This window comes from Balaenoptera musculus, chromosome 2, assembly GCF_009873245.2.
Source record: "Balaenoptera musculus isolate JJ_BM4_2016_0621 chromosome 2, mBalMus1.pri.v3, whole genome shotgun sequence".
Taxonomy (NCBI): domain Eukaryota; kingdom Metazoa; phylum Chordata; class Mammalia; order Artiodactyla; family Balaenopteridae; genus Balaenoptera; species Balaenoptera musculus.
Window position 1 is genome coordinate 122,579,227 of NC_045786.1, and position 16,641 is coordinate 122,595,867.

Below are 16,641 nucleotides of genomic sequence, written 5' to 3' on the forward strand. Positions count from 1 at the left end.
AAAATAATTCATGATCCACAAAAAATACACATTGTGTATAATATACCCAGGTTTTATATTTAGTTATATCACTCATGTATAAACACTCACATTCCTAGAAACTTCAAAAGCAAAATTGCAAATAAATGTATAGAATTCCTCTCTGTGCCTGAAAATTTAAAAATATATATTGACCATATATATCCAAAAGTTGGCCTAGTAACATTATTCAATTTTCTTTTCAATTAGAAGCACAGCAGCACCAATAACATAGCAAAGAAAGTACATCCCCACCAAGCCAGCAGATATAACTTTTCCACTAGTTCTGTGATATTTTAGAAATACTTCCCCACATCCAGCTGAATTTTTTTTCCTGTATTTTCATACAGTTGCTATTTGTAGCTAAAATAAGGGCACAAAAGGGCAGATACTACTACTCTATTACCCCATCAAATATGAATTGCCATACTAGTCACATCAGACTAGAAAGAAATGTGAAAATAGAAAGCTGAATATAAATTATCTGGATGAATTTCTAATTTATGACTATACAAAAGGAGAAATTGCAGACAAAAAGCACAATGAAATCTGAAAATTTCCTGGGCTCAGGGATTAATAAAAAAAGCTAATATTGATTAAATTGATAGTTTTTCTTATTTGGAAAAGATCAATCTATCTGCTGTAGTCTGAATATTTATGTCCCCCCCTCAAATTCCTATGTTAATCTGATGCTCAATGTGATGGACTTTGGGAAGTGATTAGGTCATGAGCACAGAGCCCTCAAAAATGAGATTAGTGCCCTTATAAAAGAGGCTCCAGAGTGATCCCTAGCCTCTTCCGACTTATTAGGATATAATGAGAAGTCTGCAACTTGGAAGAGAGCCCTCACCTGACCATGCTGGCACCCTAATTTTGGACTTCCAGCCTCTAGAACTGAGAGAAATAAATGTTTGTGGTTTATAAGCCTCCCAGTCTGTGGTATTTTGTTATAGCAGTAAATAGATTAAGACAGTCTCTTTATAGTAGAGATTTCCTACATGAAAATTGTCCCAATTCTGTTTAGTTAAATGCAGTATACTTCAGGCCCTAGATGTGGAAAATTATTACTTTTACTACCTATAAAGTCCATTGAGTTCACAGCTCATGGTTTCCCAGGGCTCGTACTACTTCCTAACACAGTACATTTTCAACATCCTCACTCCAAAGTGATCAATCATTGCTTAAAACTTGTGAAGGTAAAAAGGGTGGTTATTATTTTACTATATTCCACTTGGATATCTGTGATTCTTGTAGGATCTATCCATATTCACAGATAGTTTGAAATTCAAAGATATCTGAACAGTGATGCCTAGAGTCAAGTCTTTTTGATAATGATAATTCTTTATAAATTATGTTATTATATATTATATAATATTATAATGTATTATAAAATTATAACTATTGAAAATTAAAAAGTGCAACACTATAAATCAAATGAGATAGAGCAATTGCAGGTGTTAGCAAGGAAAAACACGGTCAAGCACAAATCTATAATTGAAGATGAGCACAACGATTTGAAGCAAATCTATAAAGCATCACATAGTAATATACTGAATCTCTAGGCTAGATATTTATTCTTCCTCTTTTTAATGTCATTTCTCTTTATCCATTTTTCTTTTTATTCTTTCCCATTCACTAGAACAAGTTCCCTTCGTTTACTGCTTATAAATTCCTTATTCAGTTTCTTCAGAATTTCACATTGTGCCTGGTACCTGGTCATAAATCTTTGCTCATGAATAAAAATATCCAGATGAAACTGGATCTAGTGAGCATAAATGAGTAAAGTATAATGTGACACTTCAACAAATGGCCTGGTTATAAGACTATCTCTAATGAATATTTTTGAGAATAACTTTTCTGGATACCAGCAATAATAAGTTACAGTGAAAAAGTACCCTGTCGATAATCCCCCATAAAATATGAAATAGTAGGACATTATGTAGAGCCTGAGTGAGAGAAGATTTTATTAACATACAAGCATTGAATCAATGAAGATACAAATAATGCTTGTTAATGGAAGCCCTGAGAGTATAAAGATCTTGGTTCTTCTAATTATTTACTTAACTTGATTTCAATAATAATCTCAAAATGTCATTTTTTCTTAGTCAAAAGCTAAGGTGCTTCTAAAATTGTTCTTAAATAAGAAAGAGGCAAAAATAGCTACAAATAGTTTGAAACAGAGGAGTAAAAATAAAATTTCCCTACCATATATTACAACATATTTAACCAATACTGTAGTTAAAAGACAGTTGAACTATGGTATAAGAATAAACAGGAAGATTTAACACAAATAGAAAAAGATAAGCAGAAACAACATTATTATCAGCATTTTAGTGTTAGAGTAAATCATATTTCTAAGAATTTGGAAATTAGCTTACTCTCAAAGAGGTGAGTTGTGAAATTAGCACATAATTGTGCATGTAAAATCACCATAAAGAAGCCATACAATTGTGTATATTGTAAAGCATCAGTTGACTAATGACAAAAAACAAAAAAATCAAGCAGTTTTTTTTTTTTTTGGCTGTGCCACCGGCTTGTGGGATCTTAGTTCCCCGACCAGGTATTGAACCCGGGCTCCGGCAGTGAAAGTGCTACCACTGGGCCACCAGGAATTCCCACCCCAGCCATTTTCGATTGTTATTCTGAGCTGTGTGCCGTCTGCCTTATTGAAATAAAAGCACTGATCCTGGAGACATGAGTGTGTGGTCATTGTGGCAGTTACACTTCTCGCTGTAAATGAATTCATTGACATCTGGCTTTGTGTATCAGTCTTGTGTAAGTTTGGTTTAGATGTATCACTCCTAGGAGAAAAATCTATTTTTGATGTGTTGACAAATCAGCACTTGGACTACGTCAGGCAGAAAGTCAGACCCTGGAGTACAGTAAATTCATCGTGGAATTGCCTTTCTAATAAAAGCTGTAGGAGGCAGCCTGATGGCTTCCTCTTGATGATCTCTGACTTGACTGCTGGGCGCACATGATTTTCTTTTGGGCTTTCTCATTTGATATTTAATCAAGTTAGGAAATATCATAATTGGTGAAATTTTGTTTTATTCAATAAAATTACTGAGAAATTAGCAAGAAAGACTCATTTCTCTCGCATTCACAAAACTCAGTTCCAATTGTACAAAAGTACTGTGAAAAAAATGAACAGATTAAAAAGCTAGACAAAAATGTAGGTGAATATTTGCCTTATCTCTGGATGGGAATAACATTCTGTGTATCAAAGTGATAAAGTATAGCATAAAAAGAAAGATTAATAGATTTGACCTAAAACATTAAAAATTTTGTGTGAATATAAAAAATTAAAACTGCAAGTTGAAAATAAAATTATTAACTATGGTAATAAATAAAGCAATCAGATAATACCTATAGTTTATGAGGATACTCAAAAGAAGATGTCAAAGCCCACAAATAATGGGAATGGCATATCTGGATGTGATTCACAAAAGAGGAAATACATATGATTGATAAATTCATGAAAATGTAGTCATTCTGACAGTAAAAGAAATGCAGATTAACACAGAAATGGACAAATTTTTAAACTATCAAATTAGCAATAAACAATATTAATATTTAAAGTTTTAATGAGACAGGTAAACTCTCATACTACTTGTTGAAAAGTAAAATAATTTAAGCTTTTTGGAAAGCAGTTTGTTGATATTTATACAAGTCTACTGACTTATACTGTAAAAGGGAAAGAAAAGTAAATTCCTTGTCCTACAGGAAAGAAAACGTTTCTATCTCAGGCTATCTAGGGTACTCATTCAAGTAGATTCAAATTTTAAAGAGCAATTCTAAATAGGCAAATTGGTACTGCTTATATTTCAGTGGTATTGGGGCCTCTGAAGTTATTTCCAAGCTACTTTCAGAACAGGTTTGAGGACAAATCATCTTATCTCTTTTTCTTTCTCCTCTTTCTCCCCCCTTCACTCCCCCCCACCCCATAGTGGTGATGGTGAGGAAACAGAGAGATAAGAAACTAGTTCTCTAAGATGGAACACACACACACACACACATACACACACACACACACACACACACGCACACACACAAAAATACTGTAGTTTGGATTCTTTGGTCTGCTGGTCCACTTTTCCTTCTCTTCTGATCAGTTCATTACAGCAGGTGACACCTTCTCATAGATAAATGTCAGACATGATTTTAAGAAGAGAAATGATTTTTAAATATTTGGAATATTAACATACACTATTATAATTCTTCCTTGGAGACTTTTTGGAAGTGCTAGAGTTGTGGTGCTTTACGACAGTTGCTTTGTGGCCGTACCGGAGGAGAAGATAGCGGCCACCTTAGTAGCTACTCGGGGAGCGTGGCCAGCACCAGCCTGGGGGCCTGAGGCCATTACCCCCGAGTGGGAAAACCCGGAAGTCTCAACAGGGCCCACTATCATGGCCGTGCAATTTGATGGGGGCGTGGTTCTAGGAGCCGACTCCAGAACAACCACTGCATCGTACATCACCAATTGAGTGACTGACAAGCTGACCCCTATTCATGACCGTATTTTTTGCTGCCATTCAGGCTCAGCAGCTGATAGCCAGGCAGTAGCTGACGCAGTCACTTATCAGCTTGGTTTCCACAGCATTGAGCTGAATGAGCCTCCGCTGGTATACACGTCAGCCAGCCTCTTTAAGGAGATGAGTTACCGATACCGAGAAGACCCTACAGCAGGAATCATCCTTGTGGGCTGGGACCCCAAGAAGGGGAGCAGCTCTCGCTTTGGCCGTGGAGCGGGACGGTTCCAGCGGAGGGGTGATCCGCCTGGCAGCCATTGCAGAATCAGGGGTAGAGCGGCAGGTACTTTTGGGAGACCAGATTCCCAAATTCACCATTGCCACTTTACCACCTCCCTGAATCCTAGGATTCTAAGATACAACAAGAGACATCCCATACTGATGGCAAAATTCAATAAACAGTTTGTCAGTGAGAAGATAAAAAAAAAACCTGTGGGGGATGTGAAAGAAGGAAGCAGATTTGACTTCAGTAATTGATGAGGTAATCAGTAGCTTTTGTGCCCCATGAAACATGTTCATGGTTAAAACAAGCTCTCTCATATCTAGTGTTGTACTCGAGCCTCTCTGTGTGCTCTGTGGTACAGGAAGAACATACATCTGCAGAAGAAACATTCCTGCCAGAATGTGCATTCTTCATTCCTTAAGGATTTCAATGTCTTGCAAAAGATGAAATATATTTAAAGGATTAAGATATAATTATTGTATTCTTTTGTAAAATAAAAGATTCCTTTTGAATCTAGGTTCTACCACCTAATGGACTGTGAGCTTATGCAAATTAATTTCTCTTGCACATGTTCCTCATCTGTAAAATGATGATAATTTTCCATTTGGTTGTAATGACAATTAAGTGAGATGATGTCCTATGATGTCTAATTTAAATGGTAAATAATAGATGTTTTATTATTACTGTTATTGTTATTATCATCATTATTACCTGTTTACGAAAGAACCGTGGGAGATTAGAAGATAGAACCCAATGCCTCCCATAAAGTAGCTAATAATCATTGGGGGACCTGATGTAGCAAGGAGCATAGACAGGCTGAGGTAACAGAAAACTAAGCATAGACTAAGAAATGAACTAACCAGCCTCAAGTTTCCAAATCATAACATTTTAAATAAAGTCATTTCCAACTGTAAGATTTCTCTAGAAAGAAGCACTATTTTGTGTTCAAAGGACTATTTGAGTTTGGATTAGACTTTAAGGGTGGATTTTCCTAAAATAGGCAATACATAATATCTTAATATGCTTACTGTTTCCAAGTAAATGTCCATAATCGTGAACAATGATAAAACTGCATTAGCCCATTTGGATATATAGATTTTTTCTGATTATAAAAGCAATATATATTTTTCTTTTTATTGAAATACAGTTGCTTTACAATATTATATTAGTGTCAGGTGTACAGCATAGTGATTCAGCATTTTTGCAGGTTATACTCCATTATAGGTTATTACAAGATAATGGCTATTATTTCCTGTGCTATACCGTGTATCATTGTTGTTTATCTATTTTAAACATCGTAGTTTGTATCTGTTAACCTCATACCCCTAATTTGTCCCTTTCTCCTTCACTCTTCCCTTTGGTAACTACAAGTTTGTTTTCTATGTCTACGAGTCTGTTTCTTTTTTGCATGTACATTCATTTGTATTATTGATATTTTTTAGATTCCACATATGTGATATTATACAGTATTTGTCTTTCTCTGACTTATTTCACTAAGCATAATATTCTCTAGGTCCATCCATGTTGCTTCAAATGGCAGAATTTCAGTCTTTTTAATGGCTAAGTAATATTCCATTGTACATATATACACCACATGTTCTAATCCAATTGTCTGTTGATGGGCACTTGGGTTGCTTCTGTGTCTTGGCTATTGTAAATAAAGCTGCTATGAATCTTGGTGTTTTATAGTTTTTTCCAATTACTGTTTTAGTTTTTTCCAGATATATTCCAGGAGTGGAATTGCCAGATCATAAGCAATATGTATTTCTTGTAAACATCTTTGGAAACACCAAATAATTTCTGTTAAAAAGAATAATAAAGGGAATAAAATGTAATCCAAATTCCATCTTCCAGATATAATCATTGTTAATATTTGATACGCTTTCTTCAAATATTTTTCATTAGGCACATATTACAAAAATTTTAATATATAATTACTTTGATAAATATAAATATTAGTGTCTACCTCATACTTTTAAAATCTACTGAAATGCACAGAGATATATACTGGGTAGGGAGAAATATAAAGATGATGTAAAATATTATACTCATGTATACACCTTGGTAGTCAGTAAGATGTAAACACATAATACGTAGTTCTAAGGGACAGAAGTGAGTAGTAGAAAATAAATTTATATTGAGTTGGGGCAGATGTATTAGGGGTTAATCAGCAAAAGAGAATCCACACCAGGTAATTTCAAAGATGGGGAGCTAGTTACAAGGTAAAGAAAGACCTGGGGGCTTCCTTGGTGGCGCAGTGGTTGAGAATCTGCCTGCTAATGCAGGGGACATGGGTTCAAGCCCTGGTCTGGGAGGATCCCACATGCCGCAGAGCAACTAGGCCCGTGAGCCACAACTGCTGAGCCTGCGCGTCTGGAGCCTGTGCTTGGCAACAGGAGAGGCCGCGATAGTGAGAGGCCCGCGCACCGCAATGAAGAGTGGCCCCTGCTTGCCGCAACTGGAGAAAGCCCTTGCACAGAAACGAGACCCAACACAGCCAAAGATAAAGAAATAAAATAAATAAATTAAAAAAAAAAAAAAGAAAGACCTGAAAGGGTAGAGGACAGTGATCCAACCCAGAAATTAGTCATGCATGGATTAAGCCACTACTTCCCCAGACTGCAAGGAAAATGGGGTAAGCAGAGCCTAGAAATGAAGATCACTGGGGAGGTAGCTGTAGCAAGGCATGGACAGCAATGAAAAATATTTTTAAGTTTATTTAATATTTAATTAGTAGTTACATCTTTGAGCTCTTACTGTGTGTCAGTTTATTCCAAGAGTTCAACATGTTTTGACTTGTTCCATCCTCAAAACAGCACAAAGATAAAGTTAAATTTATTGTCTCCATTTTAAAGCTAAGAAAATTGAGTTACCAAGAGTTTTACTTGCTCAAATTTACACAGATCTTAAGTGGCAGAGCTGGGATTCAAATCCAAGCTATCTTGTTTAACGTATTGATTATCTACTTCATTACAATGAAGTTATGGACATTTATCTAACTGCAGTTAATTTAGCATTTGTTCTTGACCAAAACATTTAGTAAAATTTAAACTGTCATCTAGTTGACTGTAGGAGAAACTAGTAAATCACCGTTTTAAAACCTGCATAGATTCACAAAAATAACCTAATATCCTTTAGTTGCTTTATTCTGGACAATTTCTATAAGGCCAAGGGTTACCAGTGCAGAGCCCTCTTCCATGTGGGTGAATGGAAGTGTGCTCAGAGCGAATTTCTGGAAATTATTCCTCACTGAATGCTCCTCATGGTTCATGGAGGAACTGTGACCTGAAGAAGAGGAGTAACTGTGATTGCCAACCACGGATAAATCTTTCCCCTCTGTGGATGGACACAAAGCTGGGCCTTGTTTGCCAGCAGATGGTGAGCTAGTAAGTTGGGTAACAAGGGGAAAGACACTTCTACCTCGGGAACCTCCAGTATCTCTTCTCTAAAATGATGTCATTATACTGGTTCTTAAAATCCTCTCCAGAGACGCAAGAGGGAAGAGATATGGGAACATATGTATATGTATAACTGATTCACTTTGTTATAAAGCAGAAACTAACACACCATTGTAAAGCAATTATACTCCAATAAAGATGTTAAAAATAAAAAAATCCTGTCCAGTAAGAAGAATTTAAGCACCTAAGTTTCTATGAATAGCCTCTGACTGAATCTCTGACTTTCCTAGTCAGAGACTTAAAAGACAATCCCTTTGCACTTGAAGATTATTAAATTCAATAAAATGCTTGCTATGAATTCTGAAAATGTTGTCAGTGTACTATTCACTTATTTTCAAATTTTTCTCCTCACTCAAATAGAAAATACCACCCTTCTGACTTTTGTCTTTTGCTGTGAGAGGGAAAAAAAAAAGTAATGGGAATGAAGAAGGAGAGATGAAGCATGTTGGGGCAGGGGGAGAGAGAGAGAGAGAAATTTGTAGCATTACCGAACAAAGGTAAAAGCTAACTATGACAGAGCAAGGTTGAGATGGATTTCATTTTCCATCCAGGTTAGGAATTTCATTTACTCAAAATGTTTTTTGAAGCAATCAGGTATTTAGTCAGCCCAAATAAAGAAAACTTATGTCTTCTTCAAATAATGAATTAGGTTCTGATTAATGAATAGCAAAGAGCAAGATAACTTTATTTTTATACTAAATTTCATGACATTGAACACTCTTGATAGAAAAATCAGTCATGTGAAATATCTCCTGTCTTCAGGAATAGAATGATTAAAAGTTCTTCTGAAGAGAAAAACATTAGATTTTTAATAATTGAAAACAATTTTTTAAGACAATTTATCTTCCTTTACAATTGTTTGCTGAATAAAGGCTTAGAATAAAAATAGCATTGTATATTAGAATTATCTTTCCTGAAAAGAATCTTTTCAGGAAAGGATCAAGGGAAGGGTACAAAAGGGCAGTGTATGAGGAATTTGAAAATGGTATAGTGACAAATAGCACAGTTGTTTGATAGAGAGAAAGTGTGGTTACTGATACTGTTTTATTTTTTACTTCTAATTTTTTTGTTGGAAAATATGGAGAGGTAGACATGTCTGAAGTGACTGCAATACAACTTGAAGATAATTTGATAATCTGAAGGAGAAAGAGCTAAGGCAGTAAAAGTAATCAAATGTATAAGAACAATTACTGTCCCAGAAAAGGATAGATGATGGAAGATTAAAAAGATAGGCAGGAAAGCAATTCCAGTGGTTTCAAGATCAATTGTTTTTAAATACATTCATATTTTCAGAAAAGGGAAATGACTTCATAAATCTTTCCGTAACTGTATCTTCTGATGCTTCTGTTAAATCGTAATCAAATTTCACCAGATTCCTGCCTAATAGCAGTAGAGTGATGTCCAACTACTAAACTGTAACACCAAACTGTAAACTTTAAAATTTCAGAGGATATTTAATTAAATTACATAATGTCAACATTTAGGAATGATCATTCAAATATTTTGTAAACTGGACCAAATTTTAATTAAAAGATCAAATTATGTTTATTATGTTACTTGAATTTGTTGATTTGAAAATATTTTACCCTCTAAAATAATTTTATATCTATAATTAATTACAGAATTAAATTTTATAGTTTCTAAGTTCTAACTGAGATGCAGGTTAGATGTGGCAATATACGAATTTTAGCATTTTAAGAATTTAGGGGCTTCCCTGGTGGCGCAGTGGTTGAGAATCTGCCTGCTAATGCAGGGGACACCGGTTCGAGCCCTGGTCTGGGAAGATCCCACATGCCACGGAGCAGCTGGGCCCGTGAGCCACAACTACTGAGCCTGCGCGTCTGGAGCCTGTGCCCCGCAACGGGAGGGGCCGCGATAGTGAAAGGCCCGCGCACCGCGATGAAGAGCGGTCCCCGCACCGCGATGAAGAGTGGCCTCCACTTGCCACAACTAGAGAAAGCCCTCGCACAAACCTAAGACCCAACACAGCCAAAAAAAAATAAAAAAAATAAATTAATTAATTAATTAAAAAAAAAAAAAAAAAGAATTTAGTACATCTTCATGAAGTTTTAATTGTGCTGGGCATCCATCCTGGAAGCATTTTCTGTGAAAAAACATTTTATTTCTCAAAATAACACTGTTTTAAATATATAGAAAAGACAAGGTTACTCAAGTAAAATGATTTTCTTTAAATTCTTGTTGATAGTGGAAATATAAATAATAGTCTTACCCATAAAATGAGCCTAACAATCTTATTTCTTACATCTGTAGAGACTACAAATAAAGTATCTTATATAAAGTACCTGGCATAGTACTTGTTACAGCATAATTTTATGATTGGTTGTTGATGAATATATTGATTAATCTTGGTGTGAGTGTAACTATATCTATCTATCCACACACAGAATTTAGTTATATAATGTAAATATACATATATGTATACATGTTCACATATACGTTACTTAAATTTAAACCTGTGAAAGGGCACTGAATATTTGTGTTGCATATATGTTTTCTCTGTAGATTTTCTATGTAGAAAAATATGTAGGTTCTAAATATCAGAGGCTGCACCCAAATATCAGAGGCTGCACCCATTCAACTCTTACTTTCTCTGACCCTAGTGCCTGGCATAGAGTACATGTTCTATCAGTATTTATGGATTAATTTTTTTTAATGGATGCCATGTTAGAAGAGGCATGCTTCTTTTAGCTATCTCAGTATCCTCCATATACACTTAATGCTAGGGTATCTCATTGTCTTTGCCTCTGTCTTTTCTTTGCCTCCATCTTTCCTTTGACCCCATCAATATATGTACCATCCATTAAAATCCCACCCATCATTTTTTTTGCAGATGTGGCTTCTCTTTCTGAGGTTGTGTTAAGCCACCTTGTGCCTAGTGTCTTCTTTTTCTATAAACATGGCACCTATAAGCTGCCATACTCTTTGTCATTGCTTATTACATTAGTTCCCCTTTGGATAATTATTTAACCCCTGGAATAATTATCTCTAATTTCTAAATAGAATTTGAAGTTCTCAAAGAGAAAATACTGGAACCTGTATTTCTTTGCCCATTTATTTTAATTCTTCCAAAAGGTGCTCAATAAATATTTAGTGTCTTGGGAAGTTTCCTAAAAGAAAATTATTCATCAATAATATCAATTGAGTTTGGTGAAATTGTCACTCATATATTACTTGTGAGAGGTCGGTTTCAAGAATATCCATATTTTAGTCAAGTAAATATGGTTGATAGGTAGGCCTCTCTGAAAACTGCCTCTCTTCATCCAAATATCTCTGAAGAGTCTCTCCATGTGTTTCTGTGGAAAAGAATATATAATCCTAGCATTTAACTGTATCCCCCTCTACTCTAAAATTTCTTTGAAAGTAAGACCAGGGAATTTTTTCTTGTTCAGCCAACCCCTCATAGCACTCACTGAATATTTGTTTAATGGACTTTAAATTATATAATTTTGATACTTAGTTTTTTAAATTTTCCTTTATTACATTAAGAACAGGAAATATTTTAAGATCATATGGCATTATTCATGGTGATTATCAAAATAAATAATTATTTTTGACAAACAGACTATTTTGTAACCTCATTATTCCTTATTTCATGTAGTAGAAATCATCTGAATGTATATAATTATTTTTATTTTTAGGGGTATATTCTACTCTAAACCCAACTTGCTATGCTTTACTATGATTAATATATGAAAGATGATGAAAATTTTCTCTTAAATAGTAGAAAGGATTTTATGCCAATGTAAAATTTGCACCCACTAAGAGAGGACAGTCGGATACCTCACATGTTGCATCACTGTCTGCCAGCAGAAAGATCAATTTCAACATGTTTATCTAAAGACAGTACCTATGTGACTATTTGAGCATTTTATTGCATATATCTTTAATAAAAGTGAGCAACACTAATGATAAGTAGTACATCTCATAATCTGAATGCAAGTTAAGCAAAAATAGAAATCTGTGCTTTTCAAAATCTTTAGCCCCAGTGCTTCAAATTAAATATATATGTTCATTCGTGAAGGAAAAGAAATGGATTATAGAACACGCAAAATACTAGAAAACTATTAGCAATAATTGGGAATAAAATTAGGTTTAATTGAGAGTTTGTAATATTTTTAAGCTGTCTAGAAACTCTCTTTATAGCTTCCAAATCTGTTGTTCAATGTTAACTCATCTTTCAAGAAAAATGTGAGAATCCATTATTGTTGAAACTGACTATAAAAATTCAGAAAATTCATTATTTCTTTGTCTAGCCTAGAGTTGGGCCTCAGTGAATGTTAGTGGAATAAACAACAGAATAAATGTTTACTATGTAAATAAATTAATGAGAAAATAAAATTAACAAGTGAAAGCAAGTGAAAGGGAGCAGAGTTATTGAAAAGGTATGAGATATAGAGTCAGTATATAACCTCCGCTATGAAGCTGTCCTCAATTCTCCTAGGAAACATGAAGAGTTTACTCTTCTTCATATATAGGAACTTACATGCACCCCATTTTAGCATATGTTAGCCTGAATTATAATTGTTTGCATGCCTTTTTTCCTTCGTAAGACTTTGCATATTTTGTGAGAAGAGCCAATACTGTATTCCTGCATGTATCCTTATTACCTAAAATGGTAGCACATATTTAATAGATGTTAAAAATTTTTATTGAAATAGAGATTGAGAGAGACAGGAGTAAAAGACATAGGAAGGAAACATTTGAGAAACTCATAAATGGTAATATTTTCACATGTTTGCCGTGAAGTATGAGACAAAGGTTAGAGAATAAAAACAGCTCATATTACATCATAAAAGTATGTCCTATAAGTGTTGCTACTATTTCTTCCACCCTTGTCTGTGTAAATACTGGCTTTGTAAGTAGTTCAATGGGGGAATGCAAGAATAGCTGGTGTGGTTTGTGGGAAGAGAAAAATGTTAGGCAATTAATTTGTAGCTTTGGATGAATGATGTACTCTAATCTTGGTAACTGATTACTGCAAAATAAACATTATGCTATGGTGTGCTAAAATATTTTTTTGAAACTAATTGTTGTGAACTTTTTATCTACACCCAATGAGCTTCCTATGAATTATAAAAAGGCTAAGCAGGGGGAAATTGTTTAGTTAGCAACTTAATCTATACTGCATAGAATGTAAGCTGCTAAAAAGCACAACCTTTCTGCTAAAGCTTTTAGGTCACCACATTCCATATTTTGATCTCCATGACATTCAGATAACTGGCTGAAATGTTAAAAATTCAGTCAATGCTGAAGTTGTTTATACCTGTCTTATGCCAAACATCTAGTTTGACATTTTGGACTGAATTGTCTGAATTCATCATTTGTCTTGACATCAGGTAGATACACTGATACACACACACACACACACACACACACACACACACACACACACCTACACACATTTAAACAGTGGCAGTTTTTATGCTTTATAATAGTTTTTACTCATTGTAGGAAAATATAAAACTCTATGTCACTGTGAATATGACTAGTTCATGGCATGAGGTGGTCTCCTTAGGTTGCAGGCAGAAAATAATTTTTTAACTTTGTTAATTTCAATTTCTGGACATAGAATGAAATACTAGGTAGATTCCCTGCTTTTTCATTATTTTTAGAAATTACCAACTCCACTAGTCACTGTTAGTTGCAGAAACAGCTTCTTTTAGATAATCAAATCCCCATCCACTGCATTAATGAAAATTCCAAATTCACATCTTTTGTGAAATGCCTGCTTGCCTCAGAGTCGGGAGCCTCTCCTGACAAGGGGCATGGCTACCTCTGTCTGGCTCTGACTTCTCTCCCTCCAGCTTGTATTGTTTCTGATTCCTTCAGAGTCAGGGCAGAATAACAGGTGAACAGGTCAAGCTCTTAATTAGCTGGATCAACTGCAATCTGGGATCTGGTTTTCTGTGTAACAGGTGATGTCCCTTATAAGGTGACTGAAGACAGACTCACTTTGACAGGGTCCACATTTGGACCCTGGGGACCATTAGCCTTTGCCTAGTCTTCAGTGGAAGTGCAGCACTCGCTGAGGATAACACTATGCTTTTGTTCCTTACCAGACACGAGAAGCTTCAGCCACATTATCTTGCCTCTTGACTTGCAAAGTGTGTGTCAAATGGCACACACTTTATTTCTCAAATTCTAGGATCGCTCATCTGAGTGGTCCTGTTGAAGTCCCTCTCACTGGACACAATGAGAAGCCATCTCCATGTGCAGAACACAACAACAAGTCTCTGAAAATATTACCTCTTTCTCCCAGCCTCCTAAACACCAGCCTCTTTCATAAGCCATAGCTGGGTGATAGGCTGGATTTAGCAGAACTGGATTTGGACCACACCCTTTGTGAATCCTGCAAAGGAGGTACAGCAACTCTTAAGGATGCAAGGTATGTAAAAACAATTGAATTTCTCTTTTTAGAATCTGGAGTCTCTTTCAAAATGCTGAACAAAGAGGAAAACTCGCTTTTAATATCCGATTACATAAAGAATAACAAAAAAATCACTGCAAATGTTACCTGTTTTTCACTTTCTTCCCATTAATAAACAATAAAATTGAGTTCATACTATAGGTAGAGTTATATATCATTAATTGTTACTTAAGAGATCGTGATTATCTCCCCATGTTACTAAATATTTATCCAAAATGGAATGGTTTAAAAGTTGAATTGTATTATTGGATTGGGTGTCTGGAGAAACAGATAACTAGTCTTTCTGTTTTATAGATTTCTGGGCTGTATGGAGCCACGTTTTAACCAGTTAAAGAGGACACTGAGCCCTCCAGTGACTGAACGGATCTCTGGATTGGCTCACTTGGAGAGGAAATGAGTGTTTTTTAAGTGTAGATGGATGTGAAGTAATAGGGAAAAAAAATGTGTATATGTATTGGTCTCTGTCCCTAATTCCTGGCACAGAGATCCTAAGAACCTTGTAATTTCCTAAGTGATATGAACACTAGGAACATCTCTTGTTCTAATATTTGTCCTTGATCCTGTTCCTGACACAGGGATCCTAAAACCCTTTTAAACTCCTAAGTGATAAGAGCACTAGGAACATCTTTGCTTCGAATGAGACAACTCTGGGTGGGCTCGTGGATGGGGGCTGGTCACCAGAAAGACCAAGCAATGATTAGAAGCTTGGAAGTTTCAACCCACCACCTGTCCTGCAGAGAGGGGAGAAGGGCTGGAAATAGAGTTAATAATTGATCATGCCTACTTGAGGAAGCCTCTGTAAAACCCCAATAATATGGGGTTCAGAGAGCTTCCAGGTTGGCGAACACATCCACACTGGGAAAGTCATGCACCCCACCTCCATGGGGACAGAAGCTCCTATGCTCAGGACCCTCCCAGACCTTGTACTATGTACCTCTTCATCTGGCTGTTCATCTGTATTCTTTATCATATCCTTTAATAAACTGGTAAACAAGTGTTTCCTTGAGTTCTGTGAGCAGCTCTAGCAAATTAATCAAACCCAAGGAGGAAGTCATTAGTACCTCCGAGCTATATTAGCTAGTTGGTCAGAAGCCCAGGTGATGATTGGATCTGATGCTATTTCCAGGCAGATAGTGTCAGACTTGAGTTGAATTGTAAGACACCCGACTGGTGTCAGAGGCATGCTTGTTGGTGTGCGGAAAAACCTGGTCACACATTTGGTGACCAGAAGTGAAGAGTTTTGTGTGAGTTGTGAAGGAGACTCACAGGAAGAAACGCAGAGTAGGGAAGTACTGGTTTTTCTCTATGCAAGTGGAAAACTGGGTAGGTTTTTCCTTTATACTGGGAGAATGAAATGGAAGTGTGGACTGTTTCCATTTTCTTCTGACAAAAACAAAGTAACATTTTCTAGCCCCCTTCTCAGGTAGTATAGCCATGGACTATACCTACCTGAGAAGGGGGCTAGAAAAGGGAGGGCAGGGTGACAGAATGTGAGCAGCCTGTCTTATAAAAACCTCCTGAACGATGCTATTCTCTTGCTTCCTCCATTCAGAGCCATATTGGAAGCCTTGTGTTGAAGACGGTAGAGCAGCTCTTAGCTCAGAAGTCCATTGCAGATTCCTCTTCCTATCCCCTATCCTGGCCTTGCCTTACAACTAATTATACTGCTTGTGTGTGAGAAATAAACTTCCATTGTGCTGAGATTGGGGGCATTTCCATCCTATTCCTATTTCTATATGTTGATATTCATGTTATCACTTCGGTCTTAGATGTTAATATTTTATAGTTGAAAATAATCCAACCCTGAATCAACAGATCTCCAAACAAAGAAAACAATACTTTCCCATCAACACTGTTTTGCATTGCTTCTTAGTAACCACTGTTACCTTCAATTCTTATAAACAAATAGAAGTATATTAGGATATTTTTGCATTTGGGTTACCAATCACTGCAGTTAAGAGC

At 35.8% G+C, this 16,641-nt stretch overlaps 1 pseudogene; it reads left to right on the top strand.

Moving 5' to 3' along the window:
• Positions 1 to 4,917, top strand: part of LOC118889906 — a 30,210-nt pseudogene extending 25,293 nt beyond the window's left edge.
• Positions 4,918 to 16,641: the final 11,724 nt, after the last annotated feature.